The sequence below is a fragment of the Myotis daubentonii genome, chromosome 11 (genome assembly GCF_963259705.1).
Source record: "Myotis daubentonii chromosome 11, mMyoDau2.1, whole genome shotgun sequence".
NCBI classification, from domain to species: domain Eukaryota; kingdom Metazoa; phylum Chordata; class Mammalia; order Chiroptera; family Vespertilionidae; genus Myotis; species Myotis daubentonii.
The window spans coordinates 36,855,403-36,883,117 of NC_081850.1; the positions used below are offsets into that span (position 1 = coordinate 36,855,403).

Below are 27,715 nucleotides of genomic sequence, written 5' to 3' on the forward strand. Positions count from 1 at the left end.
CTTCAGAGCACTTACTTAGTCTGCTGATCTGCCCTCCTCTCCACCCATCAGCGGCAACCTTACCTAATCCTCTGTACAGTGTTGGCCAGATCCTCTAATTAATTTCTTATCTCAAATTTGTTATGGCTCATCAGCAGCAGCAAATATAAGTACCAAGGCTATAGAATGCCCCTCTGTGTCAAATATTATAGGGATATCAAAACATATGCATGACATGGACCTCGTTTTCAAGAAAAATATCAAGGAGAGGAAACAATATGAAGGGTTATACTTACTAAGCAGCATGTCTGTCTACAAATACAAATCAGTAGAGGCAGCTTGGGAAAACACGCAGTTAGGAGACGTAAAGTTGAGACATTATCAGCACGAAGTACAGACAATGGGACGGGGGGGGGGGGGGGGGGAAGAGATCAACCACAGGACTTGTATGCATGCATATAAGGATAACCCATGGACACAGACAGTAGTGGGGTGAGGGCATGTGCTGGGGGTGGGAACGGCCAGGGAGAGGTTAATGGGGTGGGGGCAAAGGAGACATATGTAATACTTTAAACAATAAAGAATTTAAATTTTTAAAAAACTGGGAAAATTTCAAACTAACTTTTACAGGTGTGTGTATGAAGTATACTTACTATGCCAGATGCCTCACAAAAACGCCTTCATTTTTATTTTCATAGCCATCCTCTGAGGGGAGTATTACGATGTCCGTTTCACAAATGGGACAACTGACGCTCTGCTCTGAACAGAGACAGAATTCTCTGCCCAACTGCCTCCTGTCTCTGTTCTAAGCTGGCTCTCAAACAAGTAACTGGCCAGAAAGCCTTTGCCAAAGAGTCCCCGACTGGGAAACCCTCCTGTTTGAAGGAACTTTTGCAGGTTATCTGTAATTACGTCTGGATTGTTCCAACTTGAACTAGTAGCTGTCAATTTAGTTTTAAAATAGCTCTAGCCTGAGGCAAGTCATGCCTCTCATGTACTTCAGATGTTTTGTTGATCTCTACTTTCAGTAACCTTTACTGAAAAGCTGTTAAGTTCTTTCTTCCTCCTTCCTGGAGAGGTGAGAACAATCCCTGAATGCTGGAGATTTCTGCCTCTCCTCTATATGCAACTTTTTACCAAAAGGGGGGCGGGGGGCCTTTAGGCCCCTTGGACTTTGCTATGGTCTCCTAATCAGTTGCCTGGGCAAGTAAGGCATTTACTGAGCACTTATTACATGCCACACACTTTGTAATACCATCTCTCTTGAACATGTATGATACCATTGTAATTACCTAGTTATTAACACCAAGAAAGGAGCAAAGGGAAGATGAGCAAAGGTGCATACCCAGTAAAGCTGGGGGGGACTAGCGAAGGTGCTTTCCTGTCAGTCACACCTGGGAATAAAGGTCCTTGGTCAGAATGAGCGTGTCCACTGCAAATGCGAGGACATTTGGGGTACTCAACTCCCTGAACAAAGAAGCTCACGTTCTCGCTGCTTGTGTGCTCCTGGTTCCTCTTAAGCTCTTGGGGCTCCTCCTGCTTGGGATGCGCTCCCCTGTATTCAGCCAGATGGCCCTGCCCATGCGGACCCCACACATCGCGGACTCACGGACTGCTGCTAGCCTGACGCTGAACTGGACCCAGGTCCAACATGGAAAGAAAACTCTGGACACTTGGCTTGGCTTCTAGCTCTACTAAAACCCCAGCTACACTTCCTCTATGACTGGACTACGGGAAATGGGACTTTAGAAACTCAGAGATGCAATGCCACGCAAATAAAAACCACTCAATCTCCAGTGCAGGTCTCAGAAAATTCTTTTTCTCAATATATCATAAGGACTCCATCCCCAGCACCCAGTGGGGAAGAGGATAACCCAGTTTTTCCGGTAACACAATCACCCTCGATTAGCTATTTTATTACCTCCGTTTTACAGAAAGTAGAGACTAAGTGCAGACAAACTCTCCATACTGTGCTGACTCTGCCAAAGTCACCTTGTCAACACTGCCCCAAGCACTGTGCTCTGAGGGGAGAAAAGGATGGATACCTTAACAAAGGTGGGAGGGGGGGAAAAAGTCAACCCAATCAATAAATGTTTGAGCCAAAGAAGGGCAAGGTGCTGTGATGAGTGAGAAAAGAAATGGACCCTCAGAGAAATTAAATCTATGTGCAGTGTGAAAGACACATCCAAATAAGTGAAAAATAGAAGGTGGTCCCTCTGGTTTCTCCTCCTCGGCACTGTTGACATTTGGGGCTGGATAACTGCGGTGGGGATGTTTAGCAGCATCCCTGGCCTCAAACCACTAGCTGCCAGGAGCACCCCTCCCCTGAATCGTGACAACCAAAAATGTCTCTGACACTGCCAAATGGCCCCAGGGGGCCAAGTCACCCCCTCCCTCACAAAGCCCTTGGAGACCCATTGCTCTAAATGAGTTAGGTGCTGAAATAACTGGTTACTTTAGGGCCTTATCTTAGGCACAAGGTTTCAGAGTTCTTTTCCAACATATTAAGACATGAGTCAATCAAATGCAGAATTATAATCTTAGGAAAAAAGAGCCCCCAAAATTACTCGTTCACCAAGGACATCAGCAGCACTTCAGAGACAATATTTACGTTCTCCCAGACCTGTGGTCTGTTGAAAAATTAATTTACCCCATCCACGCTTTGATCTTCCAGCAAATTATTTCCCGAGACAAGATTTAACTTGTAAGGGCCCTCCAGGCTAACCCACTGTCAGAGGAGAACCAGCATCGAATTCCAGGTGGGGAAGTAGACGGTTCCTGTCCTCCCAAAGGGACCCTGCTCAGTAACATGCCAAATGCCACCAAGGGGCCCAGTGTTCCCACGACAAGCATTCTAACTATAATGTAGCGTGGCTTTGTGCCCGAAGGAGAAAGAGCCTGTGAGGAAGAGGGTCAGTTTTACCTCCCAGCACTAGTACGCATTTCGTTAGGAAAGGTTTTTGCTGTTGTTTCCGTTTTCTTTCTTAATGTCACATTAAGGAAGAGAGTCGCAACCCACGTGGTCAGTCCCTTTGCTTCCATGGCCTGTCTTCGCTGAAAGACGGGAGGGAGCTTTCGGCCTTTCCACAGCTCCCGCTCATCTCTCACCTGTCCTCTCACCTGTCCCACAAGGGGTGTGCCACCAGCCAGGTGGAGCAGATGAGCCCTGAAGAAAATGCTTGTTGTATTAGTAACCACATGCTTGGCCTAGAGCAGGGGTGGGCAAACTTTTTGACTCGAGGGCCACAATGGGTTCTTAAACTGGACCGGAGGGCCGGAACAAAAGCATGGATGGAGTGTTTGTGTGAACTAATATAAATTCAAAGTAAACATCATTACATAAAAGGGTACGGTCTTTCTTTTTTTTTTTTAGTTTTATTCATCCGGCCCGCGGGCCGTAGTTTGCCCACGGCTGGCCTATAGGAATGCTGGCTGCAAACAAAGACCAGAGATGAATTTTGCTGTGTACGTATACCCTACCTTGTGTGGTAGGCAGAATGACACAGGCAGGCAGACAGAGAGACAGACAGACAGGCAGACAGACATACACACAACACACCAAGAGGCCCGAGTCCTAATTTCCAAACCTATGTAATTTATGTTACACGGCAGAAAGGACTCTGAAGATGTGATTAAGGTTAAGGACCTTTAAGATGAGCAGATTTGCCTGGGTTATCCACATGGGTACCAGGTAACTAGATGAGTGCTTGAAAGCACACAGCCTCTGGCTGTGGTCAGAGAAAGGATAGAGAGGACAGAAGAAGGAGCAGGAGAAAACTGGAGCATGAAAGGGACTCCACTTGTCGTTGGCTGTGAGGATGGAGGAGGGGAATCAGGAGCCATGGACTCCGGGAACCAGCCCTGCCCATCCCTGGATTTGATTCCAGCGAGCCCTGCGTTGACCTTCTGACCTACAGAACTGTGAGACAATACACTTGTGTTATTTCGGGCACTGAACATGTTGGCTTTGTTAATGATGGGATAAAAAGCATACAGATTTTGGTACCTGGCAGTGGGGTGCCGCTGTAACAATGCCACGAACTGTGGAAGGGGCTCTGGATTGGGCAGTGGGTGGAGCCTGGAAGACTTGAGGAGAATGACAGAAAAGTCTTAATTGCCTGAACAGAACTGTTAATAGACACATGGACATTGAGGACTGCCAGGGAGGGCTCAAAAGGAAGTGAAGAGCATGGTAAGCAAAGCACGTACTATCGTGGAGAGGCCTACAGTACATTGCTAAGAGCAGAGGATGTCACACCACGAACGTGACGCCCCAAAGTGGGGGACCAGGCCTGCCACCCAATGGGACAACCCTGCCACCCAGCGTTACTGCACAGCCCACCTCGCTGTTCTGTGAGTCAACTGCTCTCTCTGGAATGCCACTTCCTCACCACGTGAGCCGGGCAGACAGTCTCTGAACCACACTTGGGAATGATCCTAGCGCCCACATCCCGGGACTGTTATGGGGATTAATGAGGTCCCACAGGGAAAGCCCTAGAGCTCGTAGGAGACACAGGCACTCAGGAGTGTGAGCTATCTTTCTGACCTAGTGTAGAGGGGAAAGTGACTGGGAGGGCAATATCTTTCCTTTCTCCCACAGGAAAGCATTTTGAGGAGGAAACAGGCGAGCCTGGGGGGGGGGGGGGGGTGGGTGTTCAGAAAGCCACTGCTATATAATCTATGGCAAGGTTTGGGGCTCAGTGGGGATATTCCAAAATGCAAGGGACAGATGGACTGAGGCCTAGGGAGGCTGCCCCAGACTTCAGAGAAAGAAAAAAGGGGGGTGCGTTGTTTCTCTGGATGACTCCATTGCTGGAAACTTGCCAACTGCATTTGAGCACACTGGGCAGAGATACTGTGCCACTGTCAGTGCCAACTTGGACAGGAAGTGATGCGCTGGGTCCCACGGTCCAGAAGCCAGCAGGAGGGGGACGGGGGCATCCTCAAAGACATCAATTCTCCGGCCTGGCGGCCTGGCGTCCCACCTCAGAGGCCTTCCCTCTCCCCGCCTCCACCCATCTCCGTCCAGGGAATTAGAATACACATCGAAAATGAAAGCACCACAGTTGTTCCTTCGTGAGCAAGGTAAAGCCAGAGTTTACAGAAACTCATAGAATTTTCTACTACAGAAGAAGGAGAGGGTTTTTTTTTTCCTTATTGTAAAATTTTTTTTAGTTTTGGTGCTTTCCTAAGGTTTCTGGGAGAAGACATCATGGGGATGGGAAAAAGGCACTAAAAGCATTTGAATGTCTTTTCTGTCTCTTTACATCTGTACCCCTGACCATAAATTATGGTGGTTCATTCCCCAGGATTAACAGTCAATGGTTAAATGTCAGCCAGCAGGCTATATTGCATAACTAAGAGGAGGGAAATCACCTTAGGAATGATTAAGATAAATCCAAGTGGTGAAGAATTAAATCATTCTCTGCTAGTATGTTCAAAAAACAGATGTGTCTGCTGCCAACACAGTCAGCATTTTCTTGCATAAAAGCTGGGATTGTCCCCCTTTGTTCCCTCCACCCCCAAAAAACATCTCTTCGTGCTTGTTAGACATCACCGCTCACATTACTTTCTGTTGGTAGTAAAATCCACAGCTCAACCCCGCCAGCAATGTGGTTAAAGCACAAATTTTTATGAGCAAAGCACATGTACCCACTGAAGACAATCATGCTTTCAAAAAAAAGAGAACAAGTCTCAAAAGTTCTTCCAACAATCCCATTGTTTGGACTCACAGGCTGGGAAAACATACATTTCTGCATGACATTTTCTGAATTTCCACACGCTGGGTGGGTCTCAAGGCTCATTCTTCACACTCCCACTATTAATTACTCAATGCCCTTTCCAAGTAAACCCAGACAGGCAGTTATCAGAGCGGAGGCACTATTTGGGTGCATGAGACCACAGAACCGGGTTGTATCTTCGCCCACCCCTTCCCCCTGCCACCCTGCTGCAAACCCCTGCTGACCCCTGTGAATAAAAGAGCACAGTGGTAGAAGCTACCGGGTGGCTTTTATTCTCCTTATCTCCACCCAAATCTGTAGACTCAGGGAGTGTCAGCTAATGAATCTCCAGATCCTTCTAAAAGGATGATGTGAGTGCCTAGTCATTTTGTTTTGTTTTTCATAAACATGGGAAAGGGGAGGTATGGCTTGGAGACAGTTGGATAATGAACTCAGCTACTGAAAACAAATGCCAGCCCACTTTCTGCAGAGGAAAACAACATCAGGGGTAGGAACCGTCACATGACGTTGGCATCGGCCTCCCTCACTCTGTCAGGAACTAGAGATGCCCCCGCTTTGGTGGGCTGGCTGGAAGCGGCTAGCCGGCCCCTGTTATCCCGGACTGCTCCCTGGGCAGGATGGTCCTCCAGGCAGGATGGTCCAGACATCTGACTGTGAGCCAATAGAAACGATGTGGTATTCAAGTCAGTCAAGTAATTCAGGACTGGACGACTGTCACAGTGTTTTGAAGGATAAAAATATTTATGGTATGTATAAAACTTTCCATTTTATATGCCTCGTCTAGGGGCATAAGAGGTTTCCTGTATTAAGTACTCAGACTGTGCTGGCCACTTTAATGCGTTATGCATTATTTGATCTGTTCCTTACAGAGAATCCAGTAACATTCTGCCTCTGTGTTCATTCTTCAGATGAGGAAACAAATTCTGCATACAAGCTGAAAATGCTGACTGCCTGTGTTGGCAGCAGACATATATGTCCTATAGACATACTAGCGGAGAACGATTTAATTCTTCACCGCTTGGTTTATCTTAATCATTCCTAAGGTGATTTTGTGAGGCTTAGAACGTCACACATCAGCACACCTAAACTCAGAACACAAATTCATGCTCTTAACCTGGGATTCACTTTTGGGATGTACCATGATTACCAAAGGGTTTTCAAAACAGCTAAAACTCCTCCAAACTGCCCTGGGAATTCAACAAATTTCACTCACAAAATTAATGATTACCTCCTTTTTCCAACAACCTTTGTTCCTGCATATGAAAGCCTCACACACCCAGCTTTGCCTCAGACCAGCAGTAAGAACCACTATCTTCCTGGCACTGGTTTCAAAGCAATGCGAATATTCAAAAGTGCCTTTCTCTTCAAAGAGTCGCCATCACTGCAGGACAACATCCAATTCCAAAGCTGCTGTGACCAAGGACTGCATGGGGCCAGATGCCCCATTATCTTCCAAGGCCCCGGGCCTCCGAACACAGCCACCTCCCTGCTCCCTCCTGCAGCTGTGTACACAGGCTTATTATGCCACAACCCCAGCTTTTGTTTTCGGGCCAAGAGATAAGAGAAACACGGTTGACTGAGATGCCACTGCTGGTAAGGAAATCTCTGATCTCCTCCAGAAATCTGAAGTGCATTTCTTCATTGTGAACTCAAGCCGTTTTTACCCTCTTCCAAGATACTCCAACATCAGCGATTAAGGCTGCATTTTAGTCCCAGCTTAACCAGCAAGCTGGATGCCCAGGCCAAGGCGCCAGGGAAGAGTCTCAAATGAGCAAGGCTTAGCTTCTGAGTATCAATTAGACAAGCAGAATGGTGGTTGCCAGGGGCTAGGGGGGAGGGGAAATGGGGATCAGTTGGCATGGGTGCTGAGTTTCTGTCTGGGATGACGAAAAAAACTGGAGATGGATGGTAGTGGCGGTTGTACAACAATGTAAATGTACTTAATGCCACTGAATTGTACAGTTAAAATGGCAACAACAACAAAATCATGGTAACATTCAAGTGGCTGCTTCACTTCTTTCCTGAAACCTCTCACTTCTGAAGGGAAATGAGACCAATAAATCACTGAAAGATCTTGGACCCATTCTAGGCACTGCCGGGAAGACTTTAAACACAAGTTTTAGGCTCAGAGCTCCTAAAAAAGGATAGTGCTCTCTCTCAAGTTACTTTTTGATCTGTACACACTGTCTGCCTAAGTGGTGCCTAAGTCCTCTGCTTAGAGGCCGCTGAGAGAACTGGCTACAGGGGCTCAGAGCAGCCCACTCGCTATTTTTACATTCTGACTACGGACTGAATGTCTGTGTCTGTCCCCCTCCCAAAATTCATGTGAAAGCCTTTACCCCCAATGTAATGGGAAACTGCAGGTCTGGCCTTTGGGAGGTAATGGTTTAAATTCACTACCGTCAGGATAAAAACAGTTTCCAAAATGCCTCTCGTACGCATGCATTGTGGGCACCACAGCTCAGGTGGGCATTTAGACAGGTGCTCTTCTCTCTCCTGGTGTCACAATCTAATACGACAACAGCCTGGCTCACACAGACACACGCACACTTTCTGGGCTATTTCCGAGGGATAACTGAGGAGAGATGCCAAAAGGCTGTCAAGGTTCAGAAGGAAATGGTCCGTGGTTCGCTGCAGTCTCCTTTTTCATCGCAAATAAAAGCTTTTCACTGAAAGAAATCAGCGCTGCTGACTACTGATGGGTGCTCTACTTTCATCACCTGAGTGAACCAAGAGCTGCATCTCAAATGACCGAGTCCCCACAATCAAGTCTCTTCATTCAACTCGCAAACTTAAAAGAATTCTGCTTTGAAATTATTGACCTATTTAATCCCCCCTTTTTTTTTTCATCCCTCAAGGTTACATGTTCTGAGACCTGGAAGCCAATCTTGATCCCCAAAGTGAATAATTAAGTCCTTCTTACCCCTGTTCTGGCATCCTGATTCCCCTCATTGGAAAAATAAATAAATAATAAACCTTGAGTTAGAAAACTCTGACTTTTACCAATCTAGCTCAGTATACTTCTTTTGAATTACATAAAATTCTGGCTGCTTTTCTTTAAGTTTTGAATAGTTCATTTTCAAATGTCACTGCAAAATTTTTTTGGTTAATATCAACTGGTCCAGAGAACAGAAGAATCAGGAGATGGAAACAAAGTCTGTGGGATTTGGTACATGATAAAGGGATAAATGGATGATCAAATAAGTGGTTAAGAGAACCAGTGGCCATCTTTTAAAAAGTAAATTGAGATTCCCTACTTACTAAAATCAGTTTGAGATAGATTAATAATATATATACCCTATATAATAAAAGAGAAACATGTAAATTGAGCATCCCTCTGCTACGCCCACCAGCCAATCAGGAACGACAAAGATGGCGGGTTAATTTGCATACACAGGCACCAGGCGGAGAGCAGAGTGGGAGAGCCAGCAGCTTGGGGGGACGTGGCTCCCGCAGTCGCTCCCCGCAAACTGCTGGGTGGAGAGCAGAGCGGGAGAGCCAGCGGAGAGTGGAGCGGCTTGGGGAACTTGGCTCCCCAAGCCGCGAGACAGAGAGCAGAGAGGGAGAGCTGGCGGCTTGGAGGACTTGGCAGAGTGGGAGGCCATGGGACGGAAACAGAGCAGGAAGGGAAAACCCAGAGCGCAGGGAGCACCAGGAATTCTGGGAATAGTAGTTCTGGTGGCAGCTCCAGGATGGGAAGTGGAAGCCCAGAGCGCGGGGAACACCAGGAATGCTGGGAATCGTAGTTCTGGTGGCAGACAGATCTCCTAGACACTAGAGCAGCAGTTCTCAACCTGTGGGTCGCAACCCCTTTGGGGGTCGAACAACTCTTTCACAGGGGTCGCCCAAGACCATCGGAAAACACATATATAATTACATATTGTTTTTGTGATTAATCCCTATGCTTTCATTATGTTCAATTTGTAACAATGAAAATACAACTTGCATATCAGATATTTACATTACGATTCATAACAGTAGCAAAATTACAGTTATGAAGTAGCAACGAAAATAATTGTATGGCTGGGGGTCACCACAACATGAGGAACTGTATTAAAGGGTCGCAGCATTAGGAAGGTTGAGAACCACTGCACTAGAGCAAAGTGAGCCTGGAGCAAATTACTGTTGCGGTGGGGGATGGAAGAAAAGCAAAGGTGAGAGACATAAGTAAAGTCAGAGTGTCTAGGAAAAATTAAAGGGAAGATATCCTAAAACTTCCCGGAAATCTCTACCAATGAAGCAAAGAAAAAAAAAATGCCTCTATTATTCTGTGAGCAACAAACCAAACTGAGTTGGGGTCTCAGACAATTTGCTCATATGATTGCAAAGACTGACAGAAACTCCCGGATTGGAGAGGGCTCCCCTAAGGGCTCCCAGATTGGAGAGGGTACAGGTCAGGTTGAGGGGCCCCCACAGCCCCCAGTGCACAAATGTCATGCACCGGGCCTCTAGAGTGTGTGTGTGTGTGTGTGTGTGTGTGTGTGTGTATGGCTAATATGCTAAGTGTCCAACTGTCCAACTGGTTGCTATGACACGCACTGACCACCAGGGGGAGACGCTCAACACAGGAGCTGCAGTGATGCGCACTGGCCATTTACAGAGAAATGGCACCATGGACCTGGCACCCACAAAGCAACACTCAGCTTCCCCCAAGTGAGATACAGGCCCCGCCACCACCCTGGAGCAACAGCCCACCAAATCACAGCTGATGCTACCAAGACCCCAGGGTGCAAAATGCGGCTCATAGCCCAGCCCAGCCCAGAAACGGTCACCGTGTCCATCTGGGTAATGACGTCACGTAGCAACACCCAGCTTCCTCTCCCTAGTGACTAGCCTCCTCTTCAGCCCAGGAACACGACTTGCTTTATAGCCAGGTGCAAACATTTTACACTTTAACCAAATGTCTGTGAAGCGTTTTCACGTGCCTCATCTCATTTGATCCTCACAGAAGTCCTGGAGTAGGAAGATAGGAGATTCGGTGGGATCCTATTTTCTTTTCATTAGCCAGAAAACGGAGATTTAGAAAGCTTAGAAACTTGACCCGACTGAAAAGAAGTAAGAAATGGTGGACCTTGAAAATGACTTCAGGTATTCTCACTGCAAAGAATATAGTCAAACACTGCTGCAGTTAAATAGTTCACCCTTTGTTCTCCCTGCATGATCTACAATAATCTGGTTCATGTTGATATTTACTGCTGTGTTATTGACAATTACCTGAAAGAGAAGTTGGGGAGCTTCACTGGGCTGGAAAAAGTTTAGCTACATCAGAAAGCAGGTCTACTTAAGCAGGTCTATATCTATAAAAGGCTAAGTTGACTCACATATGCGCAATACATATAAAGCTCTCGCTGGCACCAATCACATGCATGTGTTTTGATCTGTCATTGTTGATAGTGAATTTGGTTGACACTTCTATTATAAAGAAAGGGCAAATAGTGATATTAAAATATTTCTTCTAATTAATTTCCTTTCAATGTGCACGAACTCGTGCACCAGGCCACTAGTTTAAATATAAAAACTGCAACCAAACAAGTGTCAGAAGAAACTCTGGACAATTAAAAAAGTAATTTTAGAATGGGAAAGGCCTTTGTGGCATTAAATTTAAAGGCCTTAAAATAAGCAGCTGATAAATTTGTCTACATGGAGAAATGCAACGTAATCCAAGTCAAAAGATGAACAATAACCTGGAAACAACTCCCATTCTTATCATAGATAAGGGCGCATTTCCTTATACATAAAGTGACAGAACTTGATCACTAACAGCCCAATAGCAAAGGACAGAACAGTTCACAGAAAGGCTCTTAATAGATTCGTGAAAAGATGCTCACCTTCCTACGAGAAATGCAAATTAACACCACAGGAGATACCATTTTTCACGTAACCGACTGGCAAAGATTAAGAAGTTGCCTAACATCCCATGTACCTTGCTGGTGAGCCCATACTTATTAGCACAGCTTCTATGGAAGACATTTGGGGTGACACCTATTACAAGTACAAATGCACAGAGCCTTTCACCAGGTAATTCCATATTTATTATGTTATCCCATGTGAACAAAAGAATGTATGTACAAAGTTATCCCTTGCAGCACTAATGCAAATAGCAGAATCAATAAGAAGCCAGTTTAACAAAATATGGAGCCTTTAAAAAGAAATACTATGCTGCTATATTTAAAACTATAAAAATATCCTGGCCGGTGTGGCTAAGTGGTTGGGTCGGGAGGTCACGATTCCATTCCAGGGCACATGCCTGGGTTGCAGGCTCCATCCCCAGTAGGAGGGGTGTGCGGGAGGCATCCAATCAATGTTTCTATCTTTCTATCCATCTCCTTTCCTCTCTCTAAAGTCAGTAAAAATCTATAAAAAAAATAATAATCTAGCCCTGGCTGGTTTGGCTCAGTGGCTATGGACTAAGGGTCCCAGGTTCGATTCTGAAAAAGGGCACATGCCTGGGTTTCGGGCTCGATCCCCAGTAGGGGGCGTGCAGGAGGCAGCCAATCGATGATTCTCTCTCATCATTGATGTTTCTATTTCTTTCTCCCTCTCCCTTCCTCTCTGAAACCAATAAAAATATTTAAATAATAATAATAATCTAGACATGCCAAATCTCAAAAAATGTGTATCCCTCGAAACCTCTCTCCGAAGCTGCTGGCAGTGCCCTCTACCTACCAAGGTGAGAGACCAAGAGAGGCCACAAGGAAAGAGGACCCCCAGGGATCCAGGAAAGAGAAATGAAGAGCACCTCAGGGTTGAGGAGGACAGTCCGAAAGGGATGCCTTCGGGAACTGATCAAACAGACAACTACTGCTCCTTCAGGTGACAAACTCAGTTTGTTAGTAAACTGGTTGTGCGGTTCCTAAGGGGTCACTGTGAAATCCCCAGTCCCAGTCCTAACGGCTGAGCCACAGCCAGGGGAGAAGGGCAACGGGCATAACCCCGTGTCGCTTCCTCTCCTAGATCCCGGCACTAATACCGCCACAGGCTGCTGACATAAAAGCCCAACACTTATTAGAGTCAGTAACTCAAAGCTGGCCAACTCAGAAAGAGGAAATGCTACACATTTTTACAATCTATGTGACAGCACTTGCTAAGACTGTTCAAATTCTAAAGAGAGTTCTCCAAAAATTTCAAGCAGAATTGAAGTTCCAGGAAGACGGTTAAGCCTATGGCTTTGAAAACCCCCTAAAATTGACCCCGTCCGAAAAGCACGCACTAGGATATCCATTTGTTCAGACTGAACACCCTGCCATTAATTTGATCCTTTTGGGGTTTAGCCAACAATTCCTTTTATTGAACAGTGGCAAGAAATTCTTTCAATGGCTATTCTGTCAGAAATGAGGGTCCTTGGGTTTAAGAAGCAAGAGTTTGGGATTGACAGTAACAGTTTACAAGTATATTAATACGTGTCTAAGTGTAATTCAATCAAATAAAAGCCTACAGAGAAACAGAATGCCCAAAATTAGTGTTTCAGAACACTGATCAAACTAGTAAGTCGCATACTACCAGAAACAATGGTGCTGACCTCGCTGAAGTTCAAAAGAAAACCAGCTATAAGCTAAGACAAACAGATCTCTTTCATAAACCACTTCCAAAGGTTACTTACAGGGTCTAACAATAAAAGACTGCTGTTGTCAAAAATAAAAATAACTACAATACATGTTTCCACCCAGTGAAGGCGGGGGAAAGGAGAAAGGAGGGGAGGGTTGTATGTTTACCGACATACTGAAGCAGAGTCACAATCACAACTGAGCATAAAACAGTTTTTTGCATCCTAACAGCCAAAGCAGAAAAGGAAATACGACTTCAATAACTTTCATAAGTGGGGAAAATAACAAAAAGTCCCTGCTCATCAGGGAAACATGTTTTCCTAACAGTGAACTGAAACATACGCTTCCTCACATGAGGGGTTCTGAAGGCCTCGTGAATCCTTTGTTCACTCAACACCCAATATCTATTAAGTCAGTGCCGACTATCTTTCCAGGCCCGGTCCTAGGAATTTGGGAACCATCAGCCAATAAATCAGATAAAGATCTCTGCCCTGGGGAAGCCCTACAGGTACTACAGTAGATGGACAATACACACAATAGGTAAATTACACACTATATTGTTATGCTATGGGACAAAAGAAGAGGAAGGGCTGGATAAAGGAGATCAGGAGTAGGAAGGCAGACTGTAATTCTGAATTTTAAGGTACAGTGGGGCCTTGACTTACGCGTGTCCTGACTAACGAGTTTTTCAAGATACGAGTCATCTCTCAGCCAATTTTTTGCTTTGAGTTGCGAGCTAAAATTCGGGTCACGGGCTACCTTCAGATACCCCACCGCTAGTTGGCGCAGCGACCCTCAAAGTGAACGCCACAACATCAGCCCAGCATCACGTGTCTCACTCGTTCACTTTTGATTTGACATACAAGTAATTTGAGTTATGAGCTCCCTCACAGAACAAATTAAACTCGTAAGTCAAGGCCCCACTGTATTGAGACAATTGACACCCAGTATGGACCAAGAGTAAATATGGAGGTGAGATTGCTTCAGGCAAAGGCCCTAAGGGGAAGCATTCAGGTATGTTTGAGGAAGAGCAAGGAGGCCAAACACAAGAAGGAGAGGGGAGAGGAGAGGACAGGGCCAGGATAGGAAGTTAAGAGAGGAAACAAGGGAGCAGCTCAGGAAAGCCAGGGAGTTCCCTGTAAAAACTTTTCCTCTTATGGAAACGGGAAACCAGCAGAGGGTTTGAGAAGTGCCACCATCTGACTTCTGTTTTCAAAGGATCATTGTTGAGAATAGACTGCAAGGGCAGAAGCAGGGAAAGCAATTATGAGGCCATTGCAGTAATGCAGGTGAGTGAGAGGATGGTGGCAGTGGGAAAGGGGAGAAGGAGGCAGATTCTGGATATATTTCTAAGGCAGAGTCAACAGGATTTGCTAAGATTGGAGGTGGAGTGTGAGAGAAAGAAGAGTGAGGATGAGCGTACCGATTTTGGATTCCATCATCCATCAAGACAGAGAAGATGGTGGGAAGAATGAGACTGGGGGAACCACGAATTGTTTTGGCCATGCTGAGTTTGAGGCACTGCCAGACATCCAGATGAAGATACGAGCAGGAAGTTGGACATATGAGAGTGGAGTTGGGGAAAGAAGTCAGGCTGGAGAAATAAATGTGAGAATAACCAGAATCGATAGTAACTAACGCCATGAAACTGGATGAGGTCGCCAAGGGAGTATCTACAGAAAAGAACCAAAAAAATCAAGGACTGAGACCCAGGGTCCTCCAAAAATCAGGGAAATGAAGAACCAGCAAAGGGAAGCGAGGAGTGGCCAGCGAGCCAGGCGGCAAACCAGCAGGTGTAGGAGAAGTTAACATGATCACGCTTTACGTTACCCTTCAGTAACAGCAACAGGAACATCAAGTCGAACCAAGTTCAGAGAAGATGCTTCTATGGGAAGCTACTGCACAGCAGTCCAGGTGTTTAGCTTTTGGTCCGTTCTGCCTAGATTACCACAGCGGTCAGCACCAAGGAGGAGTAGGAAAAGAAAGGCCAGCACGGGCCAGAGGCTGGAGGTCGGGAGAGCGCAGGCTGGCAACACACTGCAGCCTAAGAAGCAGAGTAGAGTTTGGAGAGTCAGCTGGGGTAGATGCCAAAGTAGCTCCCTGGGAAATATCAACTCCAAATCCAACAGTTAGTATGCAGTCCCTTCCTGACCTGCCCCTGCAGAAGTGCCCATTATCGCATTGCCTTCTGCCAGTTCAACCCCCCCGGGTCCTCGGCCTGGAGTGCAGAGGCCCTGGCACACCAGGAGCTCCGCCCTCATTAGCAAAAGGGCCCTGAGTCTGAGTACAAGGAACAGGGACCCCAGCCTCCCCCTGAGCACACAATAAAGGAGATAAGGGGAGCACATAAAGGAGTGTTATCTGGTATTCCCATTCATTCTCTCTCTCTCTCTCTCTCTCTCTCTCTCTCTCTACTTCATATAAGTGCAGCCCTCTTAAAATTTTCAAATACACCAAGTAAGCATGATATATATACTTATATCCAGCCTTGTTCCAAAAAGGGCTTCAGGCAAGTCTTAAAACTAGATTGAACTATATTTACCTTAATTTTAAAAACAGTAAAGAAAATATCAAATTCAGAACAAGGGAAAATACAATGGAATACTAAATGAGGCCTAAATTAGTCAGCAAAAAAGATACCGTCAAGTCCAACATGGCTGTTTACCAGTGGGATATAAATTTGGCCAAATACTGAAATCACAATTTCTTACAGGACTCACATTGTTCAATCAATCAAATGTTTTCCCAAGAAATGTCCCAGCATTACTCCACCCTATAGCAACTTTTCTAAGGATTCTTCTAAAAAGGGCTGCCGAGAGACACAAAAGGGATTGTGAAGTGGGAGAGTTTCCTGTCGTTGCTTCTTACACTGTTTCCTATCCTCAGTCATGTAAGCTGAGGATATCACACATACTAACCCCACAGAAGAAATTAGAGGGAAAAGGAAGTATGGCTTCCCAAGTACCCAGTATTTCGATGGAACAAGTGTGTAACATCCTTTAGAATTTCATGAATGAACACTATTTCTCCAAATCAAGTTTTCGTTCATAACTGGGGCAGGTCAATTGTGCAGAAAGAGCCCAGAGTGTAGCATTCAACATCACCAGTGGAGGGTTGGTCCACCTACTGTAAAAGGCAGCCAAGCGGAAATTTTAACATTCACATAAAAACTGCAGAACCTGCCCTGCTGGTGTGGCTCAGTGGTTGAGCATCGACCTAAGAACCAGGAGGTCACAATTCGATTCCCGGTCAGGGCACATGCCCAAGTTGCGGGGTTGATGTCCAGTGTGGGGCATGTAGGAGGCAGCCGATCAATGATTCTCATTCACCACTGATGTTTCTATCTCTCTCTCCCTCTCCCTTCTTCTCTGAAATCAATAAAAATATATTTTTAAAAAAGATTCTGATTTTGTACTTTTTGTTGTTGTTAATCCTTATCTGAGGATATTTTTCCATTGACTTTAGAGAGTGGAAGGGAGAGGAAGAGACAGAGAGAAAGAAACATCATTTTGAGAGACACATCAATTGGTTGCCTCCCACACATGCCCGGACCAGGGCCAGGGATTGAGTTGCAACTTAGGTACGTGTCCTTGACTAGAATCAAAGCCGGAAACCGTCAGTCCATGACCCAATGCTCTACCCAATGAGCCAACCCAGCTAAGGCTGATTTTGTACTTTTTAAATGGTAAGATAGACATTTCCCATTAAGGATATTAGCAATAGCTCAGCAATTTCACGTTTGGAAGAAAAAATACCAAGGCATATTTACTGGGCCCTAATACATTTTAATTTCACCAAAGACCTCCATTTCTCTACCCTTCTCTTGATAGAACCATCTGCCTTTAGTTGGCGGCCAAGACCCAACTATTTCAAGCAGTTAAACAAAAAAAACAATGACCAATGAGATAGAGTGTAATACATGAAAAATCAAGAACTAAAGTCAAGAAAGTAATAAGAGTAATTTCTTGATTAAAATACAGGTCTAGACCTTTGAGAAACAATGAGTGGAAAGTTACCAAACTGTGGGCACAGCTTTCCAGCTCATAAAAGATTAATCAGTCCTGTGTACAAAAATTAGACCCTATTTTCCATTATCTCGGCAGATTTCTGAAGCATAACCTTTTCAAAATAAACCCTGAAATACAGATTTAATCAATTCTAAAAACTGTTTCTGCATTAGCATACAGGCCATTAAACCTCTGAATTAAATATAGGGTACCACTGTGGTAGATTATGTTGTTTCAATTATTTGCTGCCCTCCCCATGAGAGGATTATACCTCCCACTGTCACGTGACAGTGTCCTCAGATGGAGGAATTATTCTACTCCCCTACTTCACTGCTGGGTGGGCTTAGCCCAATGACTTGCTTCAGCCACTGGTCCTTTCCTTTCTTACCCTTTCCTACTCCCAGGAGATTATGTCCCAGATTGGGGTGGCCCATTCAGCCTGGATCTAGCTAGAGCAGTAGTTCTCAACCTTCCTAATGCCGCGACCCTTTAATACAGTTCCTCATGTTGTGGTGACCCCCAATTTCATTGTGACAAACTGAACATAATTAAAGCATAGTGATTAATCACAAAAACAATATGTAATTATATATGTGTTTCCCGATGGTCTTAGGCGACCCCTGTGAAAGGGTCGTTCGACCCCCAAAGGGGTCGCGACCCACAGGTTGAGAACTGCTGAGCTAGAGTAAAGACGACTCTTGGAGCAGGGCCATTACATTTCTTGTAATATGAACAAGAAATTAAAATGTTGTTTTAAGCCACTGAGCATCTAAGCTGAAAAATGAAACCAACACTTTTTAAAATGTTTTCACGCTCAACGGAGTAATTAATACCTACAGCAGCCTAATGAAGGTAGATGGGCATGTAGGTCTTACCGCCAGTGGATTTTCAGGCTGGCCATCTGCATAACAACTCTAATAACCTGTAAAAAACACCTCCCTTTTTCTACTTAAGGTTTTTGCCTTATAAATTTATGCTTTAGGGGAAAGGGGAAACTTAAGTTACTGACCTTTAGGAGACCTTCTTGAGAACAATGGTAGGTTCAAAGAAGATAAAGTTCAACAGCTCAACGTTCCACAGTCCCGTAATTAATCTCGAACTGATAGGGGGATAAAACAAGAATCAAGGTTATAAATTTAACCTGTACACCAGTCTCCCAGCAAAACAAGGAAATGTAACTGCCTGGGATTTTATGAGATATAGAAATCATCCCCCCCAAAAAGCCGAGGTTCATTTTAGCTTTTTACTATTAGTCCCTGCCTGGGAGTCTTACTAATAAGATCTAATACAATCGTTTTCCAAATGATCGGTTAAAACAGAGCTTGATGAAAATGACTAGAACTCTCCATTTCTTTTCTGGAAGCCAAAGGAAAGCAACACCCCTAGCTATGAGAGGAGATAAGGCTCCTCTCATAGCTACTCTGATGAAACACATCAAGTCATTTAAAAGTTAATTTCTGAAGGAAAAGCATTCAACACCACCTCTCACAACGTGCGCTAGGTCTTGGCAAGCTGGAAGTCCAGAGGAGCTCAGAAACTTACTAGGATTAAGCTGAAAGGTTGTCATATCCAGAGGCTGTGGTGAGAGTCTGTTTTCCATGGGAGGAAACAAATGGAAGGAAGGCCCAGTGGAAAGGTGCCTAGCGAGCCCTAACCGGTTTGGCTCAGTGGATAGAGCATCAGCCTGCAGACTGAAGGGTCCCAGGTTCGATTCCGGTCAAGGGCATGTACCTTGGTTGTGGGCACATCCCCAGTAGGAGGCGTGCAGGAGGCAGCTGATCGATGTTTCTCTCTCATTGATGTTTCTAACTCTCTATCCCTCTCCCTTCCTCTCTGTAAAAAATCAATAAAATGTATTTTTTTTTAAAAAAAAAAAAAAAAGAAAGAAAAGAAAGGTGCCTAGGGAGAGGTAAAGGGCAATGCTAAGAAATCCCATACAGGCATCTCCAAGTCAAGGTTTACAGACCTTGGAAACTGTAAACCTCCAGAGACTGGGAGGGAGAGAATGCTACACTCTGCTTTGAATCCGGGGCCCATGGTTCTCTCCACCAGCCTTAGCAGGCCCGAAATAGAGATCAGAATGGCTATTTGCACTGTTAGGCTTCAATCAAGTTAGGAACAGTATTTCCTATCATCTGAAACAAAGTTATACCCCAGAGATGTGACTCACCATGTATCTGGGAAATTATCCCATAATCCCCGAAATGGTACAAAGTAACAGCAGCTCCCTCTACAAGGCCAGTTCGTGGTGGCTCTTGGTAAAACCAGAGTTCAGGGAGACTCCGCAAGAAATCAGGGTCAAGCTGCTGGGGTGTCCTGTTTGGAAGTAGACATCAGAGTCTGATGTGGTTGGGAGGGAACAAAGAATTTCTGGGGACTTCCCCGACCCCCTGCTCCAAATACTAGCTGGATAAAGTGGGAGGAAGCCTGCCTTCAGCAGGAGACCATGTGGTAAAATGGCAATCTTTTTTTCTCACACGTTTCCCTTTCTAGAAAAATCCACCTGTCCTTAATCTGGCTTCTTTGTTTGCTACCTAATCCCAACCTCCCTGGCCACAGCTAACTGGACACAGGGGGAAATGAAGCCAATCAACAGGGAGGGAGAGAGGGCTAGAAATTTTTTTTTAAATATTTTTATTCATTTCGGAGATGAAGGAAGACGGAGGAGATAGAAATATCAATGATGAGAGAGAATCATTGATTAGCTGCCTCCTGCACGCCAACTGGGGATCGAGTCCGCAATCCAGGCATATGAACCGTGACCTCCTGGTTCATAACTATCTATAATAATAAAAGCGTAATATGCTAATTAGACCGGACAGCCAAACGACCTTCCGGATGAAGCCGAGGCTGCGAGGGCAGAGCCCCCTGCACAAATGTTGTGCATCAGGCCTCTAGTAAGGCATTAAAAAGGAGTTAGGCTTGAAATAGGAGGTCATGATAAACAAGGGCTGGCCTGCCATTTTCTACCACGTGAGCTGAAGTAGAGAAAAGGGGTCTCTATAGAAAAGCCGAGGAATGGTGCAAATGCTGGAGACGCGACACCATGAGTGCCCCCAAGAAATCGTAACTCGGGCCCTAACTCCCCAACGCCCAGGAGGACTGCCGGGCTACCACACTGTTGGGTTTCACTGGGTTCCTTCCAACAAATTCCTTATTGTTGATGGTGGTATGTTTACGCCAGTTTAAAGGAGTCTTTTCTCTTCTCTTCTGAGACATCACTTCTCTTCTCTCTCACTTTTTTCTTTATTCAGCCAATAAGCCTTATTGGTTTATTTATGTTAAAATGCTTGATCTTAACAAACTTTCTAAATTAGGAATAACATACATACAGTAAAATACGTAAGTCTTAAATATTTATCATGATGAATTCTTAAAATAAACATATCCATGTCATCAGCAACCAAGTCAAAGATAGAGAATATCCTCAGGGTCCCAGCACCCCCTTGCCCCCCACCCCATACCCCTGCCCTGTCACAACATTCCTTGCACCACCTCCTGCTCTATTCTAACTTCTGTCACCATCGCTTATTTTTTGCCTCTTTTTGAGCTTCATATAAATGATTCGTACAACATGTACACTTGTTCCTTCTTTTACTCAGAGATTCATCATGTTCTATGTAGCAGTAATTTGTTCTTTTTTATTGCCACTTAGTATTTCGTTACATAGCCATACCACAGTTTATTTACCCATTCACTGATATCTGGATTGTCTCTATTATGAAGAGTCTTATAACTGCTTCTGGTGCACATACGCACTCATTCCGGTAGGGCATCTAGGAGCATAAGTACTGGGACATGGGATATGCATTTGTTCAGCTTTATAGATTAGTCCAAATAAATTTCAAAGTGGTTCAATCAATTTACACTTCCATCAGCACTGTATGAGAGTTTGAGCTTTTCTGTATCTCTATTAATGGTGGGTTATGTGTTTTTATTTTAGCCATTTGTGTGTGTGTGTGTGTGTGTGTGTGTGTGTGCGCGCGCGCGCGTGCGCACACTGGCATTTGAGTCGTTTCAATTTTGCATTTTCCTGATTTTTTCTCTTTTTAAAATTAAGGTTTTTTGTTTGTTTTTTGATTGGTAGCTGTTCTTTACAGATTCTGCACAAGTTGCCTGTTGGATATAAGGATGACAAATATATTCTACTTTGTGATTTGCCTTTTCACTCTTAATTTTTACTGCTGAATGAAAGTTGTTAATTGTAATGAACATGAGAATAGGGAAAATAGTACATGTTGCTATGAGAAACAGACCCAATCCTCTTGGTCTATACAGCCACTGATTTATGGGCAAGTTAACTATATTGTACCGGGCCTATGAATAGGCCCTAGACTACAATTACAATGTTACCATCCTCACTTCCCCAAAGCTTCAGATACAAGGACTCACCAACTTGACCTGTAGCTTATCAAGGGAATTTATGCATTATATCCTGGAAACATTGTTATAAATAGTGAAGGGTTTGCAACACCAGCCCTTAAAAGTCCCATAGCATGCTTCCAGCACAGCTCAGCATAACCAGCAGTTCTGTAAAGCATTTCCCAGAAGAGATGCTCCCAGAGCCAAGTACCCAACACCTCGACAACTTTCCAGCAATTGCCAGGATCCCGTTATTCTAAACAACCAGTGAAAGTTTCCTTGGCAGGAGGAGCAACAAGCTTCCCTTCGAGTGAGCAGACTTCAGCAAAGTCTGGGTCAGGCTCACACACATCTATTACCTCATTGATCCTCTCAGCTCCTCTGTGCACTCTCACTCTCCTCATCCCATGTTACAGGCAGAGAAAGAGTATCATGCTCAGCCAGGACAGTGGAAGAGCTTGAAGGGAAAGCAGAAAAGTGGCAGCACTTCATGGAGTTGGGGTTTCCGCCTGGGCCCAGGCAGGCCCCTGAGCCTGCCTTTGCCCTTTTCCATGTTCCCAGGGTTCTTCTTCCACCCACTGTGGGCCACCTGAGATCACAGCTCTCTCTCTGGCCGTAAGCAAACAAGGCAGCTCTTTTAAGAATTTCCCTCCCAGGGAGTTTGACAGTCAGGAAATACTATATCCTGGATGTTCCTTGCTTTATCTTCCCTCCCTGCTCTCCCTGTCCCCTTTCTCCCCTTCCCCCCAAGACACAAACACAATGGCTTAATGATATTAATGTTTCTTTTCAGACAGAAGCAAAGGAACACATGCCTGGCAGGAAGCAGTAGAGTTAAGAGTCGAGAGCCCCAGAGTCTGCCCACTGCCCTATATTGAACCTCCTCCCTTCAATATGACCAGACTAAAAGTAAAGGTTAAAAATGGGGAAGAAACGGGAAAGAAAAAGCTCTTCTGGGCCACTGAGGGTCAAGGAGAGAAAAGGAGATGCCCAGGATTAAGCTGGATTTGGCATCTTCAACCGGGCCTGGGGCCCAAGCCCAGGCTTAAAGGCAAACGTCGCATGTGACTCACAGCGGTTCGTCAGGACTCTGAGCAGGTGAGCACAGGTATTTGGCCAAATAGGATGTAAGGCCAGAGGTTTACAACACCTTTTTTTAAAAAAGAAAAGGAATGATTCATAAACTATAAACTATATAAACTTCAAGCCCCTTAAGCAGTATTTCCTGCCTTTGCAAGGAAAGTTGACCGAGCAGGAAAGAGTGAGTTTTTTCCATTGAATGAAAGCAAATACTTTCCTGAATCATTACGGGCTGACTAAGAGTCCTCAAGGCCTCTTACTCATTCTTGACTTCAAGAGGTGAACCGTTGGCACACCCTTCGCAACAACCACAGACCCGAGCCCGGGCACCGTGGCACTGTTTCTGAGTGAGACGCCTTGGTTCTCTGGACGGTGTTGAAAAGCTCTACGAGCACATGGGATTCTGTGAAAGGAAAACCGAGGCCTTTCCAATCAGGTTTTCCTGGTTTGCATGAGCATCCAAACAGTGGCCTTCTGTTTCCTGGGGCTGGCTAAAAGAACTCCCTTCATGTGCCGCCTCCCCCGCCCCCCCCAAAAAAAGAAACAGTTTCTTTCTCTATTAGCCTAAAAATTAATTAAAACTCTCCTGAAGCCCTAGCTCAGGGGTGGGCAACCCCTGGCACGCGTGCCAAACATGGCATGCCAGTAACTTTTGCTGGCACTCAAAACCCTCTCTTATAATCTTCCATTTACAATTTTTTTCTTAATATCGACTTTTTTATTTTTCAGATAAATTCAGTGTAGGTGCATCTTAGATAAATAAATAATTTTACGTAACATGTATACATTCAAAAATAAACGTATTTTTCAACATCCTATACTGTGTTTTTGTCACTCAAATGAATTTTATTATTTCTTCAAGGTTCTTCACATACACCTTAAGAGATATCAAGTAGGCGTAACATGTTCTCAAAAAATTAGGGTTGGCACGCAGAAGAATTTTGAGTCAGAGATTTTGCTGGTTTTGGCACACACTCACCAAAAGGTTGCCCACCCCTGCCCTAGCTGGTTTGGCTCAGTAGATAGGGTCCCAGGTTTGATTTCAGTCAAGGGCACATACGCTGGTTGTTGCAGACTCCATCCCTGGCCCCAGTTGGGGCACATGCGGGAGGCAACCAATCCATGTGTCTCTCTCACATCGGTGTTTCTCTCACTCCGTCTCTTGCCCAACCTACCTCTGTCTAAAAATCACTGGGAAAAATATCCTCAGGGAGGATTAACCAAGAAAAAACTCTCCTGAAAAAAGAAGACACTGAATTTGGGGAGGATAACTTACAGCACCCTCGTGGCTCTAAGTTCACACGCATAAAACGGTGTGACTGGGGACGACTGGTGGAGAACAAACACCAGGCTCAGACACACACCTGGCAGGTACGGCCAAATCTTGTTAGGACAAATCTCTTTATAACCAAAATGTGTAAACTGTAGCTGACAGAAGCATCGGATTCCTGATGACCTACAGGCCAGGTGGCCATGCAGTGGGCACCAGACCACGATGACAGCTGATGAATTGAGGCCTTCATGCGGCTGTGGCAGCCTTAGTATATGTATATGCTACTGATGAAATTACACATATTCACTCAACGACCACCTGGCCAGTCCATACAAAGGCTATTCCTCAGGTCTCTGCACTGTGCCTCCCACCCACACTGCTTCATTCCCAGCGTTATGAACAGTTCTCAGATCCCACAACTGCTCCCCTTTCCTCGCCCACCCCAATAAAAATCTATTAGAACACAAGTCCATGTGATTTCACTGGAGGAATAACCATAGATCCCCTCAACTTAAAAAAAAATGTTTCAATATACAAAACTTTCCTATCAGTAACTATTTGAATCGCTTCTGCCACTTGCTACTGAAACTCTGCCAAGGCTAAGAAACTTAGTAAATAAAGTTCAATAATTTCTCTCCCAACCTCCTCTCCCCTTGAAGGGATTCAGCAAAGTGGACTCCCACGCGTGAATTTTAATTCTGAACGGAGATCAAAGTGTGGTGTCTCTGGAGGCAGAGAAATCTTATTCCTTCCTCAAGGTCGGAAGCCTGGATTCCGCAAAGACACGTTAGGTATGCCCCCCAGGATTGAATCTTGCCACTGTTGTAGGCGGGCGGGAACAGCACTGGGTGTTAGACTGGTGGGCGCCCCACTGGACCTGGGTTCAGCAACCTCGGTAACTTGAGTTCTGGCTAGGAAAAAAACCAGAACCAAGACTCCAACTCTAAGAGAACATTTATTTATACAATTACAGAGGTAGAAGAAATAATTCGTAGAAGTGGGCTGAGGAAATGAGTTATGGAGGCAAAGGAAGGGCCCTAGGAGCTTGCTATGGTAATGCTTTGGTGAAGGGGGAAGGGGAGGGGGCGAGGGAGTGGGAGGGGAGGGGATGGGGGAGAAAGGGAAAGCTGCAGGCATGCTCCCTGCTCCCAGGAAGAGCGCTCTGGGTCCTCCATCCGAAGGGTTTTAAGGGTGGAGATTTTAGGGGAGATTCCAGGGCATGATCTCAATAGAATATGCATCAGCTTCTCAGGTGGATCCTTTCATGCCGGGAGCAGGTCCATCCTTGCTGTTTCAAGGGACCTGGCGTATATGGCATTCTGTTCTTAATATGTTTGCTCCCCTTCTTGGCACTATGTGTTTTAACCAAGGTCACCTCTCTGAGAAAGGTTGTTTCCCCAGGTAAGGATTTTCCCCTGAAGTTAGGGAGGGAATAAAACCCCTTAACTAAGTGCCAGGCGGGTAATTAATCACTTTAACTAATCTTTACTCCCTGGAATGGAGATAAGAAACGCCCTAACCTTTGGAATAGAGATTGATAGGATTGGAATCAACTGGTATAAATACAGGTGTAACAAGACAACAGGACACAGACCCTAGACACAGAACCTACACAGAACCTAGAGACAGAAGAACTTCGCTGGAGAGAACATGGCAAAAGATCCTGGACAGAAACTGGAGACAGAACCTAGAGACAGAACCTAGCAAGAGAACATGGCAAAAGATCCTGGACAGAAACTGGCCACAGAACCTAGAGACAGAACCTAGCGAGAGAACATGGCAAAAGATCCTGGGCAGAAACTGGCCACAGAACCTAGAGACAGAACCTAGCGAGAGAACCTGGCTGAAGAACCTAGAGACAGAACCTGGCTACAGAACCTGGATAGAACATGGCAAGAGAACCTGACTAGAACCTGGTGACTGAACCTGGCTGGAGAACCTAGCGAGGGACAATGGCTACAGAACCTGGCTGGAGAACCTGGAGAACCTGGCTGGAGAACCTAGCAAGAGAACATGGACACAGAACCTGGCTGGAGATCCTGACCAGAACTTCGCTGGAGATCCTGACCAGAACTCGGCTAGAGATCCTGGCTAGGCTGTTGATCAACTGAACGCTGTCTCTGTGTCATTCCTTCTTCGCCGACTCCGTCCACACCTTTGGGGACCCCTGGACCCGCTGGGGTTGGACCCCAGCACTTTCAGGGTAGGGATCTCCACTAGCTGATTGGTCAGCCCCAGGGCAGGAGGTCATTATCCAATGAAGCTGCCCTTCAGGTCAACTGTGGTCCCTTGTCTGGTTTTGCTGCTTTTCTGGGCCAGGGGCTGAAATACAACTGAGGCCTAGATATTATCTCTAGGGAGGAAAAGTGTGTGTGTTGGGAGGGCGGGGGCGCAGAGAGGGTCCAAACCACGTGACCATGGACTTGCTAGGGGAGGAAAGGCCACCCTGGGGGCAAGGACCACACTACAAGTGCCCCTTGCTAGGCACCTGGGGCTTCCCACCCTGGGGGCCTTCTGGACAGCCCTTGCTCTGCTCATGTCTGTCTAACTGCCCACCCACAGTTCTATTTTGGGGAAGGGACATGAGGGACTATTTGGCAGAAAAGTGAGTTTTATGAACAATCCCAGCCCCTAAAAACGGCTTCTTTTAATTAGTTTTTTTTTTTCTTTTTAAATAGGAACAAGCAGCTCTGTTGAGAAGAATGAGTGAGAGAATGAGAATGAATGAATTCAAGCTTGATTTCTACTTTTGCTCTATTTTTTCATATTTCCCCCCGAGGTCAAAGTGAGCCAGGCTAGTTAGTAAACCAGGAAAATGGAATAGGGAAACTGAGACAGACAGTTAAATGGCCAAGCAGCCTACAGCCATCTAGTAAATCGCAAAAATCCTATCTTCCCTAAACCAAGGACACTTAAGAGTAAATGGTTTATAGTTCTCCCCAGTCAGAGAGTAATAAGTCACCCTAATCAGGGTGACAGTTAGCAGAAATCCAATTAGTGACATTTGCCCCACACCCAAGGTCAGATGAAGTTAAGGGAATAAATTGCATTTTGGCACATTAGCATAAAGTTGATGAATATTCCATTCAGATCCTCCCCAAGACCTTCTCTAACCCCTCAGCCTTTAAAAACCCTCAAAAACTGAAGGTCCAGTCCTAGCCAGTGTGGCCAGTTGGTTGGGCATTGTCCCACGAACCTGAACCTGGAGGTTGCCAGTTCTACCCCCAGTCAGGGCACATTCCTAGGTTGCTGGCTCAATCCCAGTAGAGGGCGTGCAGGAGGCAGCTAATCTGTTCCCTCCAGGATGTTTCTCTCCCCCATGCCTCTCTCTAAAATACAGTTTTAAAAATCTTTAAAACAACCACCAAAAAACCAACAAAGGTCCCAGCTCCCAGCATGCTCTCCCTCCCAGGATCACATCCATGCCTTTCCCTTCCTCCTCTCCCTCCCCCACAGGTTATGCATCTCCTGAACTCTAAGGGACCCTACAAGGCTCGCAACCAGGGAGTAATGGGCAGTGGCAGCTTGTCCTGGGCTAAACCCCTGTCCCCGACGCTCCCTTTTCTCTGACTTCTTAGTGAGCCAAAGCAGCCCAGCCTAGGCTCATCTCCCCGCCTAGTCCCTCGCCTGATGCTTCTTCTATCCTGGGACCTTCCTTGTTTCCTGTCCCCAGCTTTAATAAACATCCTCTAAAAGTCACCTGGACTCTCATTGTGAAATCTTTCCTGC

The 27,715-nt window shown here is 45.5% G+C and overlaps 1 protein-coding gene across 1 annotated transcript in view; it reads right to left on the minus strand.

The window, feature by feature from the left end:
* Window positions 1-27,715, minus strand: part of KANK1 (KN motif and ankyrin repeat domains 1) — a 192,992-nt gene that overhangs the window by 155,255 nt on the left and 10,022 nt on the right. Inside the window, exon 2 of the mRNA XM_059656816.1 lies at window positions 18,281-18,370. The gene's annotated coding sequence lies outside the window, so the exon portion shown is untranslated. The remainder of the gene's footprint in view (window positions 1-18,280; window positions 18,371-27,715) is intronic.